Source organism: Oryzias latipes, chromosome 8 (genome assembly GCF_002234675.1).
Source record: "Oryzias latipes chromosome 8, ASM223467v1".
NCBI classification, from domain to species: domain Eukaryota; kingdom Metazoa; phylum Chordata; class Actinopteri; order Beloniformes; family Adrianichthyidae; genus Oryzias; species Oryzias latipes.
This window is the reverse complement of record NC_019866.2, coordinates 16,286,448-16,309,541: the sequence shown is the minus strand read 5'-3', so window position 1 is coordinate 16,309,541 and position 23,094 is coordinate 16,286,448. Positions and strand designations below refer to the sequence as shown.

At 39.7% G+C, this 23,094-nt stretch overlaps 1 protein-coding gene and 1 long non-coding RNA gene across 2 annotated transcripts in view; one reads left to right on the top strand and one right to left on the bottom strand.

The window, feature by feature from the left end:
- The window catches only part of grin2a (glutamate ionotropic receptor NMDA type subunit 2A), a 196,156-nt gene that overhangs the window by 101,992 nt on the left and 71,070 nt on the right, over positions 1 to 23,094 (bottom strand). The gene's annotated exons all lie outside the window — the stretch shown is intronic.
- On the top strand, positions 7,655 to 14,227 carry LOC110015500. The gene is made up of 4 exons (XR_002873703.1): positions 7,655 to 7,848; positions 8,053 to 8,099; positions 10,925 to 10,988; positions 12,514 to 14,227. It is a non-coding gene; the product is annotated as an uncharacterized LOC110015500 (long non-coding RNA).

The window sequence follows — 23,094 nt, the reverse complement described above, 5'->3', positions numbered from 1 at the left end:
CACATGTGCTGCTGATTAATTGCCCCATTAATCTCCCTTGATCTCCCCGCGTTTGGCAGTACCTTTTGTTTGGGTTTCATGCAGAAAGTCATTAAAGTTTGTTGCCCCGTTATTGACGGCCGAGCTGTCTGAGGCACACTTCGCCTTTCGCCTGGACGGGTAATGGATGGATGGAAGTCATTAAAGTTTATTTTTATCCTTCACCTCCAGCACTATTCTCCTTGCTCAATCTTACTGCTACAGTAAGTTATCCTACAAGTAGCTTGTCCGTGAAGATTTTATTTTTGAACCTTTGACAACAGCAGCATGACTCTCCTGGGAGTTGTGTGTATATCTTGTGTAACATTTCAAAGGTAACATATCATCAAATTAACAACAGAGGTTTGTCTCTGTAGTCAAACCAACCAGTGCATTTTCCAGCCCAATAGCTTGGCAGGGGACCAGAGCCGTCCCTCCTGATCTGAAGGGCTTTGAATAAATCAGGAGTTTTACTTTGACGAGTCCACCATTGGGACCTGATGGCCGATTGGAATTCTCCCAAGCAGAGATGGCTCATCTCTTAATCTGTCGCTCCTGTATCCTATTAAAGTATCACCTTCTTTCATACCATACATTCAAAGGATGAGAACAGCTTTTAGTAAGCTCCCACTTCCTTTTAACCTTCTCTCCACCTTGTTAACCACCGTTTTCCCCTCCTATTGCCTCTGTTCTTCATTTCTCCGCTCGCCGTTCTCCTCGCTGCTTCCCTTTTGTTTCTAACCCTTGCAGCTAAAAAAAAAGGCTCAAATTGATTTCAACTGAGAAAGAGAAAATAAGTTATGGCTTCTATTGTCTGCTTTATGTTCATCTGACCAACCCAGACACTTTGGGTAATGTACTCAAGCGCCGTAAAATTCAGCTTCTTTTGAGTTAGATCCTTTTTATGTGAAAATGATGAATCCATAAATCAGAAGTTTCTCCATTGCTCAGCAGTTTGCCTTTTTTTTTATAACTTGTGGCCAGAAGAAAATCAAAAAGAGACTAATTAAAAAAATACTGAATCTTAAAAAAAAGGAATCATTTCTGTCTAAAGAAGTACAAAAAAAATCTCATTTTGTTGTTGAAGGCAGAGAACATTTTGGAACACCTGAAAGAATGTCTCTTAACCCTTTTGCACCCAAGATGTTGTGGGCGACACCTAAATAACACACTCTTTCACGTAGTGTAGCTCTTCAACTATTTATGTGAGCACCATAATCAGCTGATTTTGACTTGGAGAAAAAGCTACTTCTTAAAGCTGCTTTTCTCCTTGACAGAATCAGCTGATTGGATAAACACTTCTCTACTGTAAAGTGTTGCATATCAAGGCTTCTCTTCTGCACTTCAGAATCCGCTGGAACTACATTAATTGCGTAAATGGTTGAAGAAAACGTGAGTAAAAAAAGGTTAAAACTGCAGGTAAACTCCGGTAATAGAGGATTAAGGCTTGAGCTACCTCTGTTGCATATAAACTGTGGAGGTGAACAGGGTTTCCATAATATTTTCTATGATCTTTTTATTATGCATTTAGTGGATTTTAAATATGCATGAATATTGTATTGCAGAAACATGCTTGATTCCTGCCCACAGTAGCAGATAATATGTGCCGAGGTCGCCAGTTTTTTTACTTTTGGTCTCTGTTTTCTTTCTGTACTGGAGTGTTTATGGAGCCACGACACCTGCAATGCAGACTAGACAAAAACACACCAGTCTAATGACGCATTTTGTATGTTTTCATCTTCCCTTACTGTATAACACAAAAGCCTTTTTGCCTTGAGGACAGAGAGAATGGACAGCCACGAAGCCTAACAGGTCGTGTTTTTCCACCTATCCCCTTTTGTAAAAGGTTTGAAAATTCATGCAAACACTTGTTTGTCGTTTTGTTTCCCAACTGCACATTTCAATTTTGGACGTCCTGAACCATCTGAATCTGCAAAGGCCGGACAAGACAGCAACAAAACAACTTTCAATCAAAAATGTTTTTTGTCCAGAATAATTCAGATGTGGAGCTTTTAGCCATCAGACTTCGCCCACTAAACATCCTGGTGCCTTCATCTTCATCGCCGGGGATTTTAATCATGCCTGTCTATCCTTCACTCTCCCTACATTCAATCAGTATGTCCAGTGTACAACAAGGGACTAACTTTGGACTTACTGTATGCTAATGCGACCAATGCATACACATCCACTGGACAACGGGCGGCCGTGGTGCAGCGGTAGGGCGGTCGACCCATGATCATAAGATTGCAGGTTCGACTCCGGCCTTGCACGCCCATGAGTCGAAGTGTCCTTGGGCAAGACACTGAACCCCGCCTTGCCTCTGGTGGTAGGCGGGCGCCTGTGTTTGGCAGCGGAGCCACCACCAGTGTCTGAATGTGTGTGTGACTGTGTGTGTGACTGGGTGAATGGGTCTGTGACTGTAAAGCGCTTTGTCCTTGTAGGAAGAAAGGCGCTATATAAGTATACGCCATTTACCATCCACTGGACAAGCCTACAACCTCATCCCCCTCTCCCTATTATACACCCTGATGGTTAAACAGCAACCAATAACTGTGAAGACTGTTAGAAAATGGTCGGATGGTGCTATGGACTGTCTATGTGATGCCCTGGAAGCCACAGAGTGGTCGGTTCTGTATGAACCTCATGGTGACGACCTGGATGGACTAACAGACTGTTTCTGATTACATCAAGTTCTGCACGGGCAACTCTATCCCCTCCAAGAGGGTACAATGTTACCCAAATGACAAACCCTGGGTTACTAGTGACCTGAATGCCCTTTTAAATTAGAAGAAAAGGGCCTTCATGGCTGGGGACAGCGCAGAGCTCATTAGAGTCCAAGGAGCTGAAGCACAGTCTGAAGGAGTGTAAAGATGCCTATGGGAGGAAGCTGGAGGAGAGACTGGAGAGGAACCAGACCAGGGAGGTGTGGAGTGGGATGAGAACAATCACTGGTTTTCACAGGAAGGGAAGATGTGCAGCTGAAGGAAATGTGAGTGAGCTAATGAGCTGAACCAGTTCTTCAACAGGTTTGATACCAGCTTCTCCTACCCCAGCTGCCCCCCCCAGCTGTCGCTCCTCTGAGTGACAGCTGGACTTCTTCCTATATTCCAGGGCCATTAGCACCTCAGCAATCCCCACCCCTTCCCCATAGTTAACATCACACACTGACGCTACAAGGGCCCCCACCCCCCAAACTGGACAGTTTATTGCATCCATTCAGGTGAGGAGAGAGCTGGAGAGGCTCGACCAGTGAAAGGCTGTTGGACCGGATGGCATCAGTCCTCGGGTACTTAAGAACCTGTACAGCCTGAGCCTTCACTTTCAGAAGAAGTCTTTCCTGCCATCAGCCATCAGACTCTACAGCTCAACTGGTAGCCATGTGTGTACATGTCTATAAGAGTTTTTCTTCCCTGTATATTTCGCATTTATTTTATGGTGCTGCTACTACAACTGAATTTCCCTACGGAGATCAAAAAAGTTGACCTTAATCTTAACAAGTTTTTTTTGGACCATTTTCAGCAATTTATTTGTTTTTATCACCTTATACTGGAAATAACTTGGAAACTAAAATCTTCCAAAACTTTTGACAGGTATTTTATGTGATAAAGCAGAAGAATGTGCTTTCATAAGGAAAAATAAATTACTGAGGTTATTAGTTGATTTTCCAAACAAGTAACTGAGTTAGTTGAAAGCTTTGACATAAGTATCCTAAAGGTTTTAAATGGCTCATTTTCCACTTTTCTTTGGACGTTCAGGTGATGAGGATTAAAATATGTTTTCAGGTGAACACTCCTCTGTGAGAACAACAGCTTACCTCATCATTGCCCAGTCTCAGTCCAAAAAGGATCAAAGCACCTTGTATATGTGCCTGTTTTATTGCGCGAGTAGGCTGTTCAGTGAGGATTTGTTGTTCCCTCATTTGATGTTTCTGTGTTGAATGCAGAGAATGTGACAGAGTGTGGGAGGTGCTGTTGGTCTGTCTCTGTCAGTGTTTTTATTTCTGCCTCTGACTCTTCATGCAGCAACCAGACTGACACCATTATGTCTTCTCTCCCTCCCTCCGCCCCAGTAAGCCAATTCACCTTCATCACTGCCGTTGAGCAGCTTTGGAGCCGCGACTTGGGCTGTGGAGCGGCACATTCTAGTGTTTCTGGTTAGACAAGACTTAAACTCCCCCCCCCCAACTCTTTAGCCTCTTCGGTTACTCATCACTTCTTCAATTTTTGCCAGTGTAATCTTTTAACGCAACCTGGATTTGAACGTTTGGAAAAGCTACAAAAAAAAGGGGAGGAAACAAAAATCTAAAAAAATTAATTATACTGTAATCTTCCACAATATAGGGGAAATGAATGGTCTACTCTTGAACCTATGTCATATATGAGGCGCACCGAACAATAAAATACATCAAAATTAAAGTCCCATTAGCTGTCACCAGCATTGGTAGAAACGGCATTTAAGTATAACAGTGGTAGTAATGGCGTTACAAGGTAAGTAACAAAGTAATCTAATTAATTGCTTTTGTCCCCGCTGCAACACCTTTATAGTTACTTGGCATAAATCGTGGCGGATTACTTCACAGTTCATTGATGTGGTTTAATAAGCCTGGAGCACTTCTTTTTTTTTTTCCTTCGAGGGGTTCACAGCAAGACTTTCTTCTGTGTGACGCGGGGAGAAGGGTGGGAGTCCCATTCAAGATCACGATTGGCTAGGGAGTTGAGTGGGCGGGGGCATGCTGACACTTTCCAAAATGTGCGCGTGCTGCGCAGCCAGTGTGGGTACCAAAACTGTTCCACCTGCAATAAGTGTTTGGGGGCCTGACACTTCTGGACAGGAAATATCGACACGGTTTGACCTAAATTGAAACTAAAGGAACAAATTCACGTTGTGTCCCGATACAAAGACGTTACCGATGTTATTTTATAGCCGTTCAAATCTAACATTAACACATGCTGTTATACATTCACAATGTACATTGATGTACATTGATGACGAGAACACAAAAACTAATATGCAGCTTAAAACGTCATTTCACAGAATACCTGAAATTATTGTTGATATTAAAAACCTTTACTTTTATTTTTATGCAAAGTTTGTTTTCCTGCTCATTTAAAGTTATATTTGTCTGGGACTATTCTAACTCTTAACCTTATTAGTAACATGTAAAAATAAAAGTCTGTCCAACACCGCTACATGTTAGCTGCGTTAGCGTGTTCACAGTAACTCCTAACCTTGTTTGCAACATGTAAAAAAACAAACGTATGCAGCTAAAGCAAACATTACCTTGACAATGCTTATTTAGAACCGTGTTTGTAACACGTAAAAAAACACAGTCCAACACCACTACATGTTAATCCAGTGTTACGCATTTACAATATTACCCAACGTTGTTTGCAACTCGTAAAAAGACAAAAACAGACTTTCTGACAGAGTGCCCTGTACCTCTCAAAATCACATTGACATTGGTAAGCATAACGAGAATTAATCCAAATATAAAAAGCACTCTGATTTACGGGAAGCACTGTCGTTTTCTGAAGAAAAAAAATTAAGTCTTTGAAGTGAAGCCTAAAATGTGGAAAAATTGGTAATTTAAAAACACCTTAAAGAAATTTACCGCATGCTGCTTTAAATAATTATCTGCGTTAGCATCTTCACAGTAACACCCGACCTTATTTGCTACACGTAAAAAAAACAACAGACTGATACTACTAAGTTACTGTGACTACGCAAATTCCCAACCTTGTTATTAACACGTAAAAAAACACAGTTCGACACCGCTACATGTTAGTGTATCCACAACAACACCCAAGCAAACATTTTGAACTTGAAACTGCTGGGGGGAAAAATCATTTTAAAGATTTCTTTTTGCAGCTGAGGTTGACTCAGCTGAGGAGTGGGGAAGCAAAAGTGATGTTCCGCTCCTTTATTTTTTGTTTTCGCTGAGCAATTAAAATCATAGTTGGTTGGAAAATTCTTTTATCTCTGAAGCCGATCATTTATATCCTGGTTCAAGACACAAATTTAATGGGATCATTATGAATTGTGCAAGCCTCCATTCCTGTTACCGTCATCTCTTTCTCCCAGCAGTCCACAGGCCTCTCCACCATCTCTTTACAGCATTTTGGTCTGCATATAGAACTCTGCTTGTGTGTGTGTGTGCGTGTGTGTGTGCATGAGAGGGCCTTGTCAGATTCACTTGCGGCTCAGTGGCAATCGATAAGTTTTTGGGCAATGGCTCAGCATCATTATGGAGGGATACCAAGGGATACAGAGAATCCCTCAGGACACTGTGTGTGTGGGTGTGTGTGTGTGTGTGTGTGTGTGTGTGTGTGTGTGTGTGTGTGTGTGAGTAGACTAGCTATAGAGATATATGGTAAATCTGCCTTTCTCTGCCCCCAATAACACTGACTGCTGCACGATATGAGGAACCTCGCGAATAAGTGATCAATATTGCAACGACAATATGACTTGAACAAATAGCAAACATCATTTCCATTTCACTGCAACAGTTTATTTAAATAAGAGTCAACATAAATCATCCTTCGAATAACCCTAATTTATATAAGAGATGAGGATCTAGCATAAAGGGCTCCATCCGATGGGTCAACAACGTGAAGGCGTCCATCTGATTGGTCAAATGCATAAAGAGATTTATTTGATTTGTTAAATACTTCAAGCTGCTATAAGATTGTGGCTCTCTCGAGGAAAAGTTTTGTCACGCCTCTTAAAGCTCAGAGAAGAAATCCCGTTTTTTTTTGGAGGAGGAAAATATGTATGACATTGCCAACAAGTTTAATGATGGTCTTTCTCAGCGATATTTTTGTAAAGCTGAATGATTCAAATCTTTAGCTTGAAGGCAGAGACACACTTCCCTCACCTGGCAGACAAGAACAGCGCATTCACTCATAAACTGGAGATGTGGAGCAGGTGACTTGATCAAGGAAACACTGATTTCTTTGAGAATCTGAGTGAACTTGGTGAAAAAAAATCCATGTCTCAAAGAGCGCATGTCTTCCCTGCGAGGATTTTTTCTAAAAGATTTCACAGACAACAGTGCTCAATAGATCTATTAACGCAGCAGCACCAGCTGAGCGTGACTTGAGAGTTGCGGTAACAAACCTGCAACCCCGTTTTGAAAAGATGTGTAGCACAAATATGGCACACTGCAGCCATTAACACAACATTTTGTTTCTTTTTGCACATAGCTTCAATGTTATTGATCTAAGAAAGTGATTGATTTTTTTTTATTTAAGTTTTTTTCTAGTTTCTAGCATTAGGAATGTTGAGGATTTTGATATGGTACTAAAGTTGAACATATTTGGCCTATTTTGTCAGTGTTTTTTCGCGGTGGGGGAATGAACGTTTTTCCTCCTCCAAAGGAGGGAACGAGAGATAAAGTTTCAGAACCATGGTATAGTATGTCTTTCAATTATTTTTCTGATTACTTTATGTCCCTGAAACCGTAGTTCCCAACCTTTTTTGGGCAATGTACTGGTTGAATGTCAGACAATATTTTTACAGACAGCTTAAACGCAGAAGTTGCTGTGTAATTTTTTTGAGCTTCCTGTTTCCAGAACATCTAAATCTCAACTAAATGCTTGTAAACAGAATATAGTTTAAAAAAAAAACTTGTCTTTAAGGGTGCCCAAGGCGTACGTTCTTGTTTTTTTTGTTGGAATTTTGGAATTGTTTTCAAACAGATAACGCTAAAACAAACATTACCCTGACAACGCTAGTAACATAAAAAAAAGAACATTAGCTCGGAAAAAGCTGCTGTCGGTATTTATTGATTTTTTTTGTCTCTTTACCAGCTTCCTTGAATTCTGCTGTGAGGTAAAGACTGCAAGCCAAAAAAAGAGACTTCCATGCTAAAAATGTTTTCAGTGGTTCTTTTCAAGCTAAATTATGCTTGTTTGTGATTATCCAGCTTATGGTAAATGTGAAAAATATAACATGACCTCAACCACAAAGTAAATGTATCATTCATTCATTCATCATTCATTCATTCATCTTATAAACCCGTTTTGTCCCTTTCAGGGTCACGGGGCTGCTTCGTGGGCAAAGGCAGCGGACATCCTAGACAGGTTGCCAGTCTGTCGCAGGGCCACAATCACACACCCATGCACAATCACATTCACGTCTATGGACAATTTTGAGTAACCAATTAACCTATGTAGCATGTTTTTGGACGGTGGGAGGATTTATCATTGTTATATATTTTTTATGGATTTATTATTTTAATGAAGGCATTTAAAATGTCAAAATCAAATCAGATGTAAACCTTTTACGCCCTAAAATCTAAAAATAAACCAGGATTAGGGTTGCATCAAAGATGAAGTTTCCCCCAGTTAAGATTTGGATATGACACGTCTCTCCTCTCCAAAACCCCTCCCACCTTCTCTGTTCTCTCTCCTTAATCCTGCATCATCTCATCCTGTCCATCTTTAACCTTCCTCTCATCATTTCACTTAGTCTCCTGGAATAGTTTGCTCCTTCCTTTTTCACACTCCTGTTTTGCTCATGCGTCCATTTTCTTCGTCTTTTGTGGCATTTATGGCTACATTTAAAACAATGTTTTGGGTCCCAAAGGGATTTAGAAAAACACATTTTTAAAAATGTCTTTGAAAAGATGCAAACACCAAAGATGTTTGTTTCTCTGCAACACGGCTCTGGTTTTTCTTCCAAATTGGGTTTGCCAAATTCTGAAAAACTGAGAAAAAAAACTCATTAAAGCAGATGATGATACAGTGAAAAAGCCACGCTACATATGTTTAACCTACAAGCATCCACCTTGTTTTAAATCAATTCTGCTTATTTTGCATAACTATGTTGTAAAACTCTTGTTTTCATAATTTAAAAGCAGCTGTTTAAATTTGCTTTAAATTAAACACCAGTGTTAGCTCAAACAAACAAGGAAATATAGCCCATTTACAGCTATTTTTTTATCAGTGTTGTCAGATTGTGTTTACGATATAGACTCACTTGCTACTATATTAGACACAGCTGCCCAACTGCTCCTTAATGCAAATTTCTAATCAGCTAATCACATGGCAGCAACTTCGGCATGCAGACATGGTAAAGACGATCTGCTGCAGTTCAAACCGACCATCAGAATGGGGAAGAAAAGAGGTTTAAGTGACTTTGGTTGTTGTCAGAGTGTTTCAAAAACGCCTGATCTACTGGGATTTTCAACAACATGAAAGCATGGATCCATCATGCCTTGTATCAACGGTTCAGGCTGCTGGTGGTGGTGTAATGGTGGAGGGGATATTTTCTTGGCACACGTTGGGTCCCTTAGTACTAATTGAGCATGGTTACAACACCACAGCCTACATGAGTATTGTTGCTGACCATGTTCATCCCTTAATGACCACAGTGCACCCATCGTCTGACGGCTACTTCCAGCAGGATGACGCCATGTCATAAAGCTGGAATCATCTCAGACTAGTTTCTTGAACATGAAAATGAGTTCTCTGGACTCACATGGGCTCCACAGTCACCAGATCTCCAACCAACAAGCACTTTAGGAATTTGGTGGAATGGGAAATTGGCATCATGCATGTGCAGCTGACAAAATCAGCGGCAATCATGCTGTCGTGTCAATATGACGAATGTTTTCACTACCTTGTTGAATCTATGCCACCGAGGATCTGAAGGCAAAAGGAGGTCCAACCCTGTGCTAGCAAGGTGTATCTAACAAATTTTCCGTTGAGTATACACTCATTTTGGATTTTTAAAGTGTGATAAGTCACAAGGGCCCACGCAAAGCAGAGTGTTTAATCACACCTACCCTAAACTTTTAGGGTCAGCATCTCTTAAGCCATTATAACAGTGAATAAAGAATTATAAAGACAAGACGTCTCAGTAGAGCCCCTCTGAAGGTGCGCTCTGCTCGTCATCAACCAGGTAACAAATGTAACAAAAATGCATGTTGCTGTCTTTTGTGGAGTAAGATTGGAAATAGATATTAGTTACAAAAGTGTGTTTTGGGGGTCACGATTGAAGTTTGAACCTGAAACGTCGATGTCATGTATCCAGTATCTGCAAAACCTGTTTTTTTTTTGTTGTCGTTCTTGTTGACAACTTAAAATGTTGCCGGTTTTCTCACCTGAATCTTTTAGAAGAAAGTAATGGCTCCACATCATTTTACAAATCCCTCCCTTTGTCTTTTTATCTTCTATTCCAGCTAAGAAAATGCTGCTGACCGTGCAGCAATCGATCTATTTATTCATATAGAATAGTTAGTAGCAGTGCAACAAATTTGGAAAAAAGTAGGACTGCAATGTGAACTGCATAAAGACCTCCAGATCAGGGAGTGATTATGGCAGTTCTTCCACATGAATGTCTGTTTTCTTTCTCCCTTCCTGCCACAGCCAAAAACTTTGCTTTTTCCTATAAAGAAATCTGACAACTGAACTTGTTTAGGTGCTGCTTCAGGGACACAACTTTCTGTACTGAAAGTCAGTTTTTTTTTTTTTCTGAAGCACTGCAGTATTACTGATACAGCTGCATAGGCAGAAGCCAAAGTTCTGCCCTTCAATCTGGGATGGAATGAGCCATTATTTCCATCTGAAAGTCTTTCTCTGCAGTGAGAGTTTTCTTTTTTTTTTGTGGAATGCATTCAAGACAGTTGCCAGTTATAGTTCATGACAGTGAAATGAGAAAAAGGTTGTATCAGCATTGCTTGAACAACATGGATGGCCATGTCTGGGCAAAAAAAGGAACAACATATCACAAACACCTCGGTCGGAAAACTGTCAGGTGCTCTGGGGTCGGCCGATGATTGCAGCTTGTTTTACAGGACCTGTACATCCTGCAACAACTGGATTTTTTAGGAACTGTGCCAAAAAAAAGCCAAAGTGTTGCAATAAATAAAATGTGTTGTTTTTTTTGTTTTTTTTATCTAAAGGAAGACAGCCAGAAAAATCTTTGGAAACTGAATGAAGAAGCACAGACAAATATGACCATAACAGGTAATTAGGATGAATGTGGTAATTATGAGTAAATGCCACATTGTTTGTGATTCGCAGAGAGAAATGTTCCATCAGTAGCCTCAAAAAAGGTCCTGCAGATTTCAATTGGTAATAGAATAAGTCTAAAATTAACTAAAGATTATGAAAACGATACCAAACACTATCTACTATACTATAGTATTCGATTACTCTGGTATTCACAATTAGTTCCAAACAATTCAAGTACATGTACTTGCGAAGTCCAAGAAAGCTGATTTGCGATCTTTATGAATCTAGTAGACTTTAGTAAAATACACTTCAGACAATGTTATTATTGCTCTAAAATGCAGATTTTAAATACATAAACTAAACAAATCAAATGCGGTACTGTCACCAGAAATAAAAAAAATCTTCAAAGTAAAGTGTTTGTGATGCTTCTCCTTCGCAAAGTATAATTGATTTACCGGTACTTCATTATTTACTTTTGATAGATTTAAAATTTTAAACCGCATTGATTTGGATGAAAGAAAAGAGAGTGAATTTCAGTTTACCTAAATAGGTTCTGGAAAATTTTGTTTGAAAAATATTTTTAAAAATAGACTACATAGAGAAGAATAAAAAAAGAGAATAAAAAATATAGTGAATATAAATTTAAGAATATTATAAAATCTTGTGATTAATTTCCTCTAAAGAAGAAATGTGTCATTTTGTAAAACATGTCTGTTGGAAACACTTGTCATTGTACATTAAAGGACTAAATGTTTTCTACTTGTTACCATTCTATGTAGGTGTCGCTGTGTCATTTACTATCTTCTTGGCATCTTCATACTAGAAATGTAGTCAGCAAAACTTTAAGGATAGAAAAACTGTTGGGAACATTTGCAGGATTTGTTTTTAAATGATAGAAAGCAAAATTGACTTTTGTTTGTTGTATACTGCTGAAGTTAACCAGGAAGTTGACTAAAACTTGAGTTTGACATTGTTTAAAGTGATAAAAACCATTTCATTCTTTTTAAATCTTTATATTTTTGATCTGTTTGTTGATTATAAACTCCTGTTTTAATTAAAATTAGTGATTAAATACACAGTATTTCAATTTTCTTTTTTCCAGTAAAAAAAAAACATATAGCAGCAGTTCAGACATATTTAGATTAAATAGTTAGAAACGTGGATCGATTTGTGACCCAAATAATACTTAGTAATGATCCACACATCCACAGTTATTGCACGTTTAAAATCTAAAGTTGATGCTATGATTTATGCATGACATGTGCAAACCCGGAAGCATTTCATATTTACACTTAGCTTTATTTACTCTAATGTATATGAATGTGGTTACAGTTATTGTTGGTTTTGGATGTATCTGGGAGAAAACTGGTACTTTCTTCATTCAAACATCTTTTTTATTGATATTTTTTTATGTGTAGCTAAGCTAAAAACACAACTATGACTGATCGGCTAGATGGACAAATCTTATTTCATGCTTGTTACCCACACACACATGCTCATGCCTAAATGTGAAGACACACTGTCATCTTTTCATCAGCTGCAACGGCTAATTTGGCTTAGGAAGCCTGAAGGAAGAGGAGCGGGGGAGAGAAGGAGGGAGGGGATGAAGAAGAGTCGGAAAGAGGGAGGCCTTCATTATGAAAAGTGTGGATGTTGGAGATAAAGGTTAGTGTTATTGAATCTTGATGCCCCTCTACATCACACCTCTGTGGAGGAAACGGATGGAGATGAAATGGATAAGGAGGGACAAGGATGGAATTGGTAGAGGCGGATGAGATAGGGAAGGAAGGAGGAGATAAACATGGTGTTTGTGTCTTAGGTGTGAGCGTGTCGTGTTTGTGTTTTTTTTTGCTTCAGAACTGAGGACAACAAGCCTGCACGCACTTAATCTCAGTTGGCCCCAATAAGCCCAGTTACTCAAAAACTCCCTGCTTTTCATTTTCCCATCATGTCCTCTTTTTTTCCCCACGCAATTATACTTTTTTTTTTACATTAAACATAAATCTTCTTTTCTTGAGCTCCAGGTCTTTCTCCTGCTATTCTAAGTCTCATTCGTCAGTAGAAAAAGAATCCTTTATAAAAACACTTATCTCCCATATGCAGCAAATGGAGTTTGGGACACAGACCCTTTATGCGTCTGACATTTTTTTTCTCTGCTCTCTTCTCTGACAAACACTTTTCTTTTTAAGGTTTCTAAAAGTGTATCCCCTCATTTTGTCTGCTGGCCTCCGTTCTTTTTCCCCCCTTGTGTATCCATATTTAAAGCCGAAGAATCCATCTATTATCAAACAGAATTCTATGTTTTCTTTATGTTTTACTTTGAAAATCAGCCCCACTTCTGACTTTAACCTAAATAAACAAAGAATGTAATGTTAAGATTTTATTTTGAAGGTTTGGAGTTGTATTTTTAGCACAGTATTTACCACAAAGTCAAGGCCTTTGCCGTATTTTCTACACTGTTAGGCACACTGTCAATGAACAGCCATCCAGTCAGAGATAATTCTGTCAGTCAGACTGCATTAATGGCGTTCAAAGAAATTCTAGGACTTGTTCATAATATGTTACACGTTAGCCGCTTTGGCATATTCACAGTATCTCTAATACCTTGTTTGTAACATATAAAAAATACTATTACAGCTAAAACAAACAATACTGTGACCATGCTAACTCCCAACCTTGTTAGTATGCTGTTAAAAAACACAGACTAACAACACTACACATTTGCTCTGTTTGAAGTGTTAGCCATCTTAGCCACATTAGCGTATTTACAATACCTCGCGTAACACCCAAACTTGTATGCAACAAGTAACAAAATCAGACTGATACAGCTAAAACAAACATTACTGATACTATAGCTAATTCCCAACATTGTTAGTAACACGTAAAAAAAACACATTCCAACACCGCTACACATTAGCCAAGTTAGTCACAATACCCTTAACGCCCAACCTTGTTAGCAACTTGTACAAAAACAGACTGATACTGCCAAAACAATTGTTGTGATTCTGCTAACTTCCAACCTTGTTGTAACACGTAAATAAAACACCGCTTCACATCAGCCGTGTTAGCATATTCACAATACCTCTAACTCTCTACTCTTTGTGTGCAAAATGTAAAAAGTCCATTATACATCTAATGGACGGTTTTGCTCACCGTGGTGTCATTTGCTGCGGTTACATGCGCAAAATATCTTGATCGGATCAATGGTCGGATTAAAATCCAACCGTGTACATGGGATCAGAAAAACCTTTTCCGATTAGAACGAGCATTCACATGGTCACACTTTTGGTCGGAATAAATCATTTGGGCATGCGCAGTAGTGTTGAAAATACCGGAAGAGGACCACTGCAAACAAAATGAGCTGCCACATACATTTATGCAGCACCTCGGTAATATACGAGACGATCTTCTAAACATAATTTTATTACTGTTATGAATATTATGATGCGCCTGTTCACTCATCATTTTATTTTTAATACTTGTGGTTAGTGTTTTTTTGTGGAAAAACGGAGCTGGAAGAAGCCAGGGTTATGAGATGCGCTAACAACATTTAGCCTTTGATGAACATAAAATCCATGTGGGAAATGCTGCAATCTGCATCTTGGCTGCATGTAAACATGTGGGAATAACATCAGCCTTTATTTGTTGGGACATGACTAGAAACAAAAATCCACGTTGATTGTTTGAACGGTTTCTAAGGACTGAGCAACATTTCTGCTTTGAAAAGCTCACACACACCGCTCCAAAGCCGCTGTGTGTGCTGAAAGTCCGAGCTCTGCTCGGACACACGGTTCTCCTGAGTCCGGCAGCCGCGGGACGGGTCGCAGTCCGAATTCTCCCACACATAACAAAACTACAAAACGCACATGTAACAAAGCATCCTCCCTTCCCCTCAAACACAGAGTTATAAATCTGACTGCTCTGCTCAGAGACACAGTTCCACCGGTCCACCAGCACCCGAGCCCGCACCGCGCAGGTTACGGACGTCACGGGGTTCACTTTTCCTAGGTGTGTGCAAATTTTGGGGACTTTTCGCGGGGGTCAAATTTTTGCTGAGACACACGGAAAGAAAAAAGAAATGTGACAAAGAAAAACCATTGCAGAAATATTATAGAAGTGTTTAGAGTTAGGGTTTTGTGTCTCTGAGTGTATTTTTTTGCTATACACTGATGCAAACACTTTTTTTCAAAATGGCGGCTTTTCTGTTGGTTCTGTCTTATGCACCAGTAAGTTTCAAAGAAATCGGCCAAGACAAACGTTTGCATTTCCCTAGCAACAAAGGTTTTTTACCAGCCACGCCCACATTCCTTATAAGTTGATATCCCATGTTAGATCATTTTGTTCAGCTCTCACCAACATTTTCACAGTATTCCTTAAAAAAATCTGTGAATAACAGGAAACCGCCTCTTTTGCCAGATCGCCACACGCACGCCGTTCGAAATGCACAACTAATAGAAATATTTATTCCACAGTAGCTTCCTGATGATGCTCAAGAAGTTAGGAGACGATCACTGAAAATATTCATTCCTTTGTATGTGCCTGTCACTTGTGTATTGGTTTCATTAGGGGATTTTAACATGTTTTCTCAGAAGCCCCATTTTTCTGAGGGTTTTGCCCGGTAGGATGTCATCGCTTGGGGCGGGGGGTGTTATTCACTATGCCCAAAATAGAAGTTCACCTAGTACTGGGTGCGTTTGAATTTTGGTGAATTTTCAAGTATGTGGAGAGGGTCAAATTCTTACCTGAAGAAAATATATTAGCTGAGTCAGCAGAATTTTTTGCGACAAATTTTTGTTTTCCATGCCCACAACTCACCACAGGTATGCCCTTCAAAATGTACAACTTCTGTTTTCAAGATTTTTTCCTACAATACTTCCTCAGTCATGCTCGAGAAGTTAAACAGATGAATAAAAAGGACGAGTTTATGTTTTTAGCTGGTAATAAAGGTTTTTTTCTATTTTCATTCAAGACAGCGCCCTCTTCCTGAGGTCAAAGGTCAACAAAACTCCTGTAGTGGTTGTAGACTTAAGCTAGCAGAATTTGTTTCAAATTTTGTTAAGATCACTCGAACAAACTTTTTTTTTTTTTTCCCATTTTTTTGGACAATTTGAAAATCTGCAAATTTCAGTAGATTGTGTGGCAATCTGATAATAATTTCAAAACTTCCTTTGGATATTACATACATGTGTGTTTGGGTTTTGTACTTCGAAACATTATTTTTTCGGCTGCATGAGCGATTATAGGCGCATTCTTTTTTTTTTAACACTGTGATGTCATCATCTTGGGGGGGTTGTGCGGTTACAAGGTGTGTGCAAAATTTGGCAAGTTTTCGTGTAGGGTCAAATTTAGGTGAAGAAAACAATAATTAAGGGTCATAATTAATCCATATATTAATCCATATATAAGGCACACTGTCATTTTTTGAAAAAAATGAAGACTTTTAAGCACACCTTTTTGTGTGGAAAATATGGTAATTTAAAAGCAACCTAAAGAAAATTTACTGTGGCCTTCTGGTTTTAATAAATAATACACTGATGCAAACAAAAGTGTTTTAAAACTCTTTAAGGCTCTTATGTTAAAATAAAATCCAGAAAAACATCTTTAAACCAGAAAGTAAAACGCAGTTTTCACACATCCGACTTTGTCAACCAAAATGACAAACCCATCGCCACGGTGGCAGGAAAAGAGCCGTTTTTGCAGCAAAAGCATCAACCGTGAGCCACCATGGATGGAACTTGTGCTCTCATTGGTTTGCTGAGTGTTATCAAGCTGCGTGCAGCAACACAGAGGTTTTAATTGGGCAGCAATCACTTTTTGTTGGAACCCCTGGGGCGCTGCTCCCAAACTCTGATTGAAATAACATTCTCCATTTTTGACTTTGCTTTGTTCCACTGTGGAGCAACAGTGTTGCTTTAAAAGTAAAAGTTCAATTAATAGGCAGATCCCAAGAGATTTATTAAGGAAAATCGAACACCTTCTGCTTTGGGAAACTAAGGAGAGTCAGACTTTAAGCTCGGCACCGATTGACAAGTGTAAACCCTGAATATTTACCACCAGGGTTTCCTCCCTGTCTGACACCACTGGCTTTAATTTTAAGTTTAAAAGCTAGCTTTAAAGATGGCGACTGAAAGGAAAACAAGTTATCTTCTTTAAAAAGTCACGACACTGGAGTGTTTTAAGAAAATATTTGTAAGTAGGTTGGGATGTGCACCATGGGGCAGATGACAAAGCCTGGAGACTGTTGGTTTTAAAAGTCATTCTTCAAGCTTCTAACCTTTTCCTCCCAAGAAAAGAAAACTGAAATATTAGAAATGAGTGGAAAAAATATCAGCTTGTCTATCAGCTGCTCCATTGTTAGCTTTAGGCAGCTTCTCACCTGAACCATGTTAAGCGTATTCAGACTGGACACATTTGTTTTACTAAAAGTGAACCAGAGTTTGTTTTGCCTGATGATCCGTAAATAAATTTTATTCTGAATACACCCAAGCAGACCCTGGTCAGGGACCAGGAACCGTTCCCCGACCCATCTTTCGAGGCGGCCTCAATAAGTTTCCAAACGGACTGAGCTTCAGTTCTCTCTGAGATACAATCCATCCTCAGAGCTGAACAACTGAACCACAACGGCCACCGGCTACGGTGGTCATGTGATCTAAACACAGTCAGAATATAGCAATAGGACTTCCATAATTTCTCCCTTTGAGGCTTGTATAACCACTTTGAGGGACATCAAGAAAGTGAAACTTTGAGGGACATCAAGAAAGTGAAACCTACGATTGTTGTGTGTATAGTAAGGGTATCGTGAAGTATTTGTAAGGATGATGTACGTTACATGCACTTTGGACGAATGGGTGTTGCTGGCGTGAGGGGAATAGTCATTAGTAAGTTCTGAAAAATCTGAATATCTGAAATATTTGGTGTAGTTTGTGCCTGGTGAAAAATGATTACTTATTTATCTATTTATACACATTCACAGACAGATCAAAACCCATTGATCGGCGAATCACTAAAATCATAGAATTTTCATGTAAAATATATCAAATAAATAAAACATCATTTCATCATTTCAAATTTTCACAAACCTTTGATTTGTTTCATATACAAATGAAAGAGAGGCAATAAGTAATTACGTACATAAGTAATTCGAGTCCCTGGTTGGTCAAAGTTCAGCATGGGGTTACCGAGTGGTCTAAAACTCTACTATTTTATGTGGGTCACCTGCACATGCACATACAGGTATGCCCATTTTTTTCTAACTTGCATTCAACCCTTATGAGCAGTAGTGACTAAGACTTCAAGTGTCATCAATTGTGCAATAAATTTGCAGTCTTTACTGATATGACATGTTTTTACATTTTCAATAAATTGTAATTTATGTTGCTTATTTGTAAAAATTGCAATAAAAAAGGCAAAACAGTGGATGTTTCAGTTGTTTGGGCAAAAAGGTCCACTGACATAAAGTACAATTTCCTTTTGCTTTGCGATAAAATATTACTCATACTCCTTTGAGTGCCTACAACAGTTATATAAAGGAAATCCTTGTCTCTGCTGTCTTACAGGCAAACACTCATTTGGGCAAAAAGCTTTTACCTGGTTGTTACTGTCAATCCAGGCCAAAACTAGGTTAGTGCTCTCAGTAAAGCACAACTAGATGAGTGCTTAACTCCAGGGAATGTTTCTGTAGTTTAGGATCATCAAAGGACCAAAGCTTTTTATGTGTTGAAATGTCAAGAGAGACTGATGTCGAAGTTGTGCCCGATTGAAGGTAAGAATGCTAATAGAATACAGAGACCTGGACAACCTTTTAACTTTTGGAGATGTGACAAGACCTAAATAATACACAGTCTTTGCTCTAGCGTAAATCTTCGACCGTTTACGGGATCAGCGTGAATCAGCTGATTCAGACGCATAGAAAAGCAGCTTTTCATATAGGCTTTGCTGACCTAAAGTGTTGCATAAAGCCTCTTTACTCTACTCTCTTTACGTCACTTGCACTCAAGAATTACGGTACACAAGACAATGTCAAACACTGGTGCTAAAGCTCCGGTGTTAAAGGGTGTTACGGCCCTAGGCCGTGTGGGTGTGCCCCCCCCACACCCCCATACATTGTAGAAAAAAGTTTGTGTAGATGTTTAGAAGCTGAACTAGCTTGTTTATCCCACTGTTGATACCAATGTAACAAATCCTTAACTGATTCCTATTGTTTCATCAAGACGGTGAACTAAACTGAGAGGAAAAACTTTCTAACTCCAGTTTTTATGATTTTGCTCATCCAGGATGGACTGCCTCATTTACAGCAACCGCAGCAGGACACAGGTCTAACAGGAACCGTACGCCTTGTTCCAACATTCTAATGCAGTTGAAAAGAATTTCTGACGAAAAAAGGCAGCAAAGGTTAAAAAATATGGAATCGCCTCGCAGATCATAATCAGTCATGAACCTAGTGCAGCATGCTCTTTTAGAAATTACAGTGTCTTCTTCTTTTCCTTTCTGCTTTTTCCCTTTAGGAGCTGCCACAGCAAATCAGCTTGAACCCTGGCCTCGACTGATCCGGTGTGGATGTCATGGATCTGATTAACATATTTGGTTTGCCAAAGATTTTACATCGAATTCCCATCCTGACTCAACCCTCTGTATTTATCCAGGATCGGGACCGGCACACCAAACTCTGTCTTGGGCCCCCTGGTGGCTACATTTCAAGAGACACTAAAGTGGAGTGTCTTAAAACTGCTGGCTGTAGATGATTTAAAAAAAAAAAAAAGGATAAAAGACAATAAAAGTTTCAAAAACCAGTTCAAGTACTGACTGCTGGTTTAGGACGGTGCAGGGCTGATCTATGCAAATCCTTATTAAAGCTAAAGTCTGAAAACAGTGTGGAAAATGTCCACTGCAGTAGATCTCTGGCAGCATATGTTATGCATGGATTGCGTTGTCTTATTCATATCTGCTCTGATTCTGTTATCTCTTCACCAGCTTTCTGCAAAAACTAGCTCCACCACAGCTCTTTTCTGAAGCTCATTCTCATTTAACAAATTTATTTTTACATATCTTTGCCTGCACATGACCAGAGGCAGATGGTCAGTGACATTGTTTAAACATAAAAAAAAGAAAGTCATCATTAGTGTGCTATTTTCTGTATTTACATCATGAGATGAGTGTGGTCAGATTTCATTATCATGGATCCTGTTCTGCTGAGCGCAGAGACAGATGCTGCCAACACGCGGTCAGCTCTGCAGCGCTAGCCTCCGCTTTCTGGCATGGACATATGTGGGTTGCCGGGGGCTGCGGCTGTCACAGGCTATAGCTTTTTGTGCAGCGGACTGATGTGAGTGGACGGGCTTGATGTGATTGGTTTGTAAGAACGGGGTGAGGTTTGCGCATGCATGTGGCATCTGCGTGCGGATGGGGGGGGGGGGGGGGTAAGGAGGGGAAGGAAGGAAGGCGGCTGCTGCCTCAACATCTGCAGACACACAGAGGAACTCCGTGTACCGAGCTCTCACACCTATGACCGTGTGAGAGGACATGTGGATGCACTACTGCAGACTGAAAGCAGAGAAGAAAAGACAGATGACAGAAGGCATAACAGTGATGTGACTACGAAGCTGAAGTGAGCAGACGCAGGAGAAGAAAACGCATGAGAATGAGGAAAAGAAGGGAAAGGAAAGGAGATGGGATGGAGGAGGGGTTGGATGAGAGGTTAGCTGGATAAGTGGGGCAGTGCTGCAGCGTGACACATCAGCATTCTGAGCACAGCGGCAGAGAGCAGCGCAACAAACGCAGTTGCACCCATAATCCTTCCCCCCCTCTTCCTCTTCATTCAGCTGAAAAAAAAAGAAAACAAGTTATCTCACGCCACCAAAAAATGTCACAGGCGGAGAAGATCCTGATTAAAAAAAAGAGGGAACCTCTGGGTCACGTCATCTGAGTCCACAGACGCGCAGATCCAGCTCGATGCGATGACAGATCAGTTTGAAACAGAGCACACACAGTGGTGCCGCAGATCCAGGGTGTTCCCTCAAGCAGCCTCTCAGACCACACTGAGAGGACAGTTGGTGCAACGCCACCTCTATTATCTGTGAGATTATCTGTGAGATAATAGAGGTGGCTAAGTACAAATGAGTTATGTGTCCTGATGATCTTGCTATTATTCCATTGTATGATTTCCACCCATAAGTCCAAAGTCACCATTTTTGTTGGTGAGCAGGGCCAACCTCCCGCTGGGTTTTCAGAAATAAGCCATCATCATCATCTGGAGTTGATTACCTGGGTTAGGTGTGTCACATGTAGGATACTGGCACCTCAAGACCTGTGGTGTCCACCATGCCGGGTGGCTTTTCCACTCTAAAAATGCATCCAGGTCAGCTCAGTTGGCTGCAATATTTCCGAAGCATGCAGGACAAACCAAGTCCCATCATGGTACAGATCCTCTAAGTGTCAAAAAAAAAATCACAAAAAACACACACACAAAACACACAATTTAAAGTTCTCCGTTATCAGAGATTCAATCTGGAGTTGATTCCAAAACCTGGAAATCTTTTTAAAACCTGAGGGTAAAATACAATGTTTGAAAGCCTTTTCCGGTGTTCAGATCAGGGTCAGCTTTGGGAGAATATTAGCAGTACTGTACGCTACATAAGGCAATGCCAACAAAAGATGCTCTTTGGGATCGGAAATGACATCACTATGACTGAAGAGTGAGAAATGAAAAAAAAAAATAAAGTTGAAAGTATGAACAGCTGTTAAAAAGAAATAATAATATTCATTAAGTTTCAAATTCACAATTTTATTTTTGAAATTTTCAATATTTCCTATATTTTCAAGTTTAAAACTGTTTTTATTTTTATTTTGGTAATGTACAGTAAAGTTTTCCATTTACTTGAAACTGACTTTACTTTAAAGCGGTAAGTGAATTAGAAGTTGCATCCTTAATAAAATCTTTTTATTATTTGTTAATGATGAAAATAATGCATGTTAAATAATTAAAATTGTCATATTTATATATTTTTTTAATAAATTCTGCCTATACTGTTCTATCAGGATGTTTATTATCTTTACAAACCAAATAGTTGTATCTGAAAATCTTTAAATCAATTTGCAGTTTGCGTCATCAGCAATCATTTCATTCATGCTGAACCATGGAGATCCCGATGAAATCTGGATGCAGCTGAAAGTTTCAATCTAACTGCAGTAGCTGTGTGCAGCCAGCCCCACAAACAAATCCACTTCATCTGTGAGTGATAGAGAGCCTCTAGTGGTCAGAGGCCGTAAACAAACTTCTGCAGACAAAACGTCCTGCAGCCTCCACACACACAGTTTTATGATTCATTTATGGTCCAGCATTAATGTTAATGAGTGCATGAGAAACAGAGATTTTCCCAGACTTTTTATGGCTGTCAGATCCCGGCAGTGCAGACGGAGAATCCAGATCAACAGTGACAGATGCACACAAGCTTGTGATGGCTGGCATCTGTGCTGCTGAGGTTAACTGCGGTGAAACTGCAGTGCTACCTGCCCACTGCAAAAGCGTCCCTGACTTTATGACCTCTGTTTCATCAGAGGGTAGGGGTTGAAGAAAATGTCGTCTTAGAGGTAAAAACTGTTCCTGACTTGAGAAAAAAAGCATCACTAAGAACTTCAATGTCCCCTTAGATAGAAAAGGAAGCCATAGCATCCGCAAGCTCAGGCATCAGACCATTCAAAGAGCCATTCTATTTATCTCAAGCTATTTGAAATAGTGCAGTTTTAGTCAAAAAAAAGAAAAAAAAAGAACAATGTCGTTTTCTAGGACATAGTTTGCTGGAGTTTTTTAGAAATTCACCTGAGTTGTAGGAGGGACTCTTGGCGCAAAATGGCGAGCAATATTGGAGCTATCCAGCTGTACAGTTTTGAACTATATCCCAGTTGAGACAAGGAAAACAAAGACATATATAATTATAGTCTGCAAGTGGCTGCATTGGAAAAGGGCGGAGCAGGGAGCCTGTGCCCCGCCCAGGGTATTTTCTACATCCCAAATACGATCTTTTTCAAATGTAATTTTTATCGTCTGCTCCTGATTTACAACGATTTGCATCAATAAATACTCCAAAATGCAATTTTAAGCTTCCTTTTCTATTTATATGTC